This window comes from Mustela putorius, unplaced genomic scaffold, assembly GCF_011764305.1.
Source record: "Mustela putorius furo isolate JIRA1106 unplaced genomic scaffold, ASM1176430v1.1 tig00000095_pilon_pilon_pilon, whole genome shotgun sequence".
Taxonomy (NCBI): Eukaryota; Metazoa; Chordata; class Mammalia; order Carnivora; family Mustelidae; genus Mustela; species Mustela putorius.
Genome location: NW_025421280.1, coordinates 32,574,048 through 32,579,367, shown reverse-complemented (window position 1 = coordinate 32,579,367; position 5,320 = coordinate 32,574,048).

Here is a 5,320-nt window from a genome sequence, read left to right as displayed (position 1 = left end):
CTGTGGGTTTTTCTCATTACTCACAACTGAACCTAATTCTTCAGTACATTTTCAGTTATGTTTGTATGTGATTTACATTTCTTTTATCAAACCAACATTTCTGTACATGTTCCTTTAAAATCTTATTAACTGCTGTATACTAACAAATATTATTTTCTCCATTTCCTGATAGGATATATTAAAACATGCCATTGCAATTGTGGATTTTCAAATCAACTTGTAATTTTGTCATTCTGGGCCAGTATCATCATGTGCATACAAGTTAAAGTATTTTTTCCTCAATTTTTTTAATCTGTAGTTATAATTTTTGCAGTTAAACAAATTCGTCATCATCCTTAATTCCAAAAACTTACATCGTGGTTTCGTTAGTGCCTTCTTGCCAGACACTACCAGAATGACATCTGTAGTCGAAAAGAGAGGGGGAATGAATTGTAGTTATTAAAGATAACCACAGACCATAAAGAACAATGGATATTGGGCACCTGGCTGGCTCAGTTCATGGACCGTGTGATTCTTTATCTCAGGGCTGTGAGCTTGAGCCCCCACATTGGGTTGTACAGACTACTTTATTTTTTTTTTTAAGATTTTTTATTTATTTATTTGACAGAGAGAAATCACAAGTAGGCAGAGAGGCAGGCAGAGAGAGATAGAGAGGAGGAAGCAGGCTCCCTGCCGAGCAGAGAGCCCGATGCGGGACTCGATCCCAGGACCCTGAGATCATGACCTGAGCCGAAGGCAGCGGCTTAACCACTGAGCCACCCAGGCGCCCTGTACAGACTACTTTAAAAAAAAAAAAAAAAAGTAAAATCGGGGCACCTGGGTGGCTCAGTGGGTTAAGCCGCTGCCTTCGGCTCGGGTCATGATCCCAGATTCCTGGGATCGAACCCCGCATCGGGCTCTCTGCTCAGCAGGGAGCCTGCTTCTCCCTCTCTCTCTGCCTGCTTCTCTGCCTACTTGTGATCTCTGTCTGTCAAGTTAATGAATAAAATCTTTAAAAAAAAATAAGTAAAATATTTCTGGGGCACCTGGGTGGCTCAGTTGTTGAGCATCTGCCTTTGGCTCAGGTCAGGATCCCAGGGTCCTGGGATCCAGTCCCGCATCGGGCTCCCTGCTTGCATTTCCTCTCTCACTGTGTCTCTTTCTGTAAAATAAATAAAATCTTTTAAAAATATAAGTAAAACCTTTTTTAAAAGATTTATTTTATTTTAGAGAGCATATGAGTGGGGGGACAGGATGGACAGAGAGAAAGAATCTTCAAGCAGACTTCCAGCTGACCCAGGGTTCGAACCCATGACCCATAAGATCATGACCTGAGCCAAAACCAAGTCAGTTAACCAGTGAAAACTAAGACACTTAACCAACTGAGTCACCCAGGTGCCCCCAAAATAAGGAAAATTTTTTTAAAAAATGGATTGTATCAGTGTGAAGTTTCTCAAAAGGTCTAGGATTTGGACTTGTGAGACTCCTACAGAAATTAATACATTTAAAGGCAGACGTGTAAAAAAATTTTTTTAAGTAAAAAATAAAAACAGACATACATATGGGGGAATTGGGGTGGAAATCACACCCATGCCCAGAAAAGGCCTGAGAATACCTTAAGTCTTCATGCTGCGCTGGCAGTGAAGGTCTTTCTGTTCATGGAGCCAGCCTGCAGGGTTCAAATGCCCAAGTCTCAACAGAAGAGCACAAGGCTCACAAAGATACTTGAAAACATGGCCCACTTGAACAAATTAAATCATAAATCTCCAGAAGCCAACCCTAATAATGAAACAGAGGCTTCAGAGTTAGGAGACAAAGAATTTAAAGTAGTAACTCTGGGGCACCTGGGTGGCTCAGCTGCTTAAACGTCCAACTCTTGACTTGGGCTCAGGTCATAATCTCAGAGTTGTGAGATCAAGCCCCACATCCGTGCCCAGCATGGAGCCTGCTTAAGATTCTCTTCCTCTGTACCTCCCCCAACTTGAGTGTGTGCACACTATCTAAATAAATGTGTTACATATATTTGCATATTATATATGATTTATATATAAATACATATTTATCATATACGTATATAACTCTTAAAGGGCTTAAGAGAAAAAGTCATGAGAAGAATAGATGAAGAAATTGAGAACATCACAGAGAATTATTTTTAAACTGAATTGGAAAAGTCACGAAAGGAATCAAAAGCAGATTTGTACATGCAGAAGAAACAATCTGTGAACTCGAAAACTGGTCATTTGAAATGGTAAGTCTGAGGAGCAGAGAACGAGTAAAACTAACCAATACTCACATTATGGGAGTCCCAGAAGGCGCAAAGGGAGAGGAAGGGTCACGGAATTGATTCTTCTTGGTCTGATACTTCCATTATGCCTATGTTCTTGTACGTAGTATTCCATGTTTTCCAAGGACTCTTCATTGTTCTTCAGTCTGACCTGTTCTTTAGATTGCATAATCTCTCTCCATCTGTAACTCTCTCGTTGACAGTCTTTAATGTCACATCATCGTATCCTCTTTTACTTCTTTAACTGTGGTTTCCCTTAGTTCTTGGAGCAGATTGATAATGGCTGCCCTGAAGTCCTTGTTAAATCTGTCATCTAGACCATCTTGCAGGCAGTTGTCTGCCTTTTTTCTCTTTGTAAGTCAATCCTTTCCATTCAGTCGAAAATTTGACATTATAGATCCTGTGCTTCCCAGGGCTGCTTGTTTTATTTGCTTTGAGATTAGCTGGCTGACATTTTGGTGACATCTGTTTTTTCCGCATGTGAGCATCTGATGTTGCTCCCCAGGGGACCCAGCAGTCGCAGTGGGATGACCGGTTTTGACAGGGCGCTCCTTGCCTTCCCCTGATCACACTGTCGCAGCAGACTGCTTCATTGTTTTTAATGGTACCCTGGGATGCAGATCAGCCCAGAGCATGATCAGTTTCATTCCTGCCCCTTTGTGGAAGCAGTTTTTGAGGCCAGTGTTTGAGACTTGTTCTAATCCCAAGAAGGCTTTCCTTGTCTCTCTCCCTGGTTCTCCAGTAAACTAGCTGGCCTGCTTGTTTCATATATTGATCTCATGAAGCTACTAGCTGCCTCCTTGGCTTGCTGTCAGAACCTCCCTTGTCTTTAAGAGCACCCTTGGTCTTGAACGTCCACCATTTGTTTCAAATAAAGTTCACCCTTCTAGAGAGAGCTTCGGAGCTGTCTGCTCTTAGGAACTGCCTCTGCTTGTGAACAAAATTCTTGCACCACAGCTCTGGAATAATGGGTGGGGTCATTCGCCTGCATTTCTTGGAATAACCCTCCATCCACTTTTTTGGAAAGATTTTAATAGAGCAGCGGGAGGGTCAGAAGGACAAGCAGACTCCACACTGAGTGCAAGAGCCCCACACAGGGCTCAATCATGACCTGAGCCAAAGTCAGACTGAGCCCCTGAATAACCCCCTTTTTAGGGGAAAGATGCTAGGTGTGGGTGGCAGCCTCTTCTTGACCTGCCTTTTGGCATAGGATTTCTGCCCTATAAACGAGCTAGGAAGAGGGCAGTTGGGCCTCCAATGTTCTTAACATGCCATATCTGAAGTGGGGTCTCCACGCCTATCAGGGGCGGCCAGAGGGAAATGGCCCCCTGCAGTCTGTAGCTGCGAGGGAATGACAGAGGCTGGTGCCTGCCCCTCCCGGGAAGATAGATCCCTGGACTGAGAGCAGGGTTTGGGGAAGCCTGGTGTTCTTAGCTTGTGGTTCTTAGTTCTTGTGGTTTGAATGCCACAGACTCTCACTCCCCTTACTCTTTTTTTTTTTTTTAAGATTTTATTTATTTATTTGACAGACAGAGATCACAAGTAGGCAGAGAGGCAGGCAGAGAGAGAGAGAGAGGAGGAAGCAGGCTCTCCGTGGAGCAGACAGCCTGATGCGGGGCTCGATCCCAGGACCCTGGGATCATGACCCGAGCCGAAGGCAGAGGCTTTAACCCACTGAGCCACCCAGGTGCCCCTCACTCCCCTTACTCTTACTTAGGTTTTACTGAATACGTGTTTATGTGTTATATCCCATTATGACACTTTCCAGAGGCTTGCAATAATTGGATTTTTTTAAAGATTTTATTTATTTATTTGACAGAGAGAAATCACAAGTAGACTGAGAGGCAGGCAGAGAGAGAGAGAGGGAAGCAGGCTCCCCGCTGAGCAGAAAGCCCGATGCGGGACTCGATCCCAGGACCCTGAGATCATGACCTGAGCCGAAGGCAGTGGCTTAACCCACTGAGCCACCCAGGTGCCCCATAATTGGATTTTTTAAAAGATTTTATTTATTTGACAGAGATCACAAGTAGGCAGAGAGGCAGGGGATGGGGGAAGCAGGCTCCCTGATGAGCAAAGAGCCCGATGCGGAGCTCGATTCCAGGACCCTGAGATCATGACCCGAGCCAAAGGCAGAGGTTCAACCCACTGAGCTACCTAGGTGCCCCAATAATTGCATTTTAAAAGTGATTCTTTATATTTGTTTCACTGGGGAAGGGGTCCACAGAGTTGGCTCCTCATGCTGCCACTCCAGAATAGTGTCTTGTCTTTGGTGCTGAATGGGATTTTCTTAATTTCAGTTTGGGATTTTTCATTACTAGTTTAGAGCAAAGTGGGTTCTTAGATCTTCGATCCCTTGACCTTGCTATTTTAAGTCTTTTCCCCTTAGAGTCAACAGTCACGTTTACAAACAAGATTGTGTCATCTGCAAATAAGAGTTTTGCTTCTTTCTTTCTTATCTTTGTTCCTGTAAGTGTTCTTCCTTGCCTTGCATCACTTGGGGTTCCGGGACAGTTTTGAATGGAAGCTGTGGAAGAGGACACTTGTTTTGTCTCCGTTGTGAGGGGAAGTGCATTCAGCCCACACCTCTACACGGGTAGAGTGTTAGCTGTAGGCTTTTCATGTTTCATCAGACTGAAGTTTCCTTTTAAATAGCGCTTGACAACAATTAAGTCCACTCTTACCTTCTTGGACGAACTCCACTTCGTCATAGTGTGTAAACCTTTATATGTCTTGCCATGTTTCATTTGCCAATATTTTGTTAAGAGGTTTTATGTTCGTGAAGGTCATTCATCTGATTGTTGGGGTTTTTTTCCCCTCTCCTTTTTTTCAGTCGACCCAAACCCACTTCTGCTTTGGCATTCTTTCTCCTCCAGCTTCACTGAAGTATAAGTAACAAATACATTTTTTTTTTAGAGATCAACCTAAGTATGCCTTTTTTTAAAAAAAGATTTTATTTATTTATTTGACAGACAGAGATCACAAATAGGCAGAGAGGCAGGCAGGGAGAGGGGGGAAGCAGGCTCCCCGCTGAGCAGAGAGCCCAATGCAGGGCTCGAT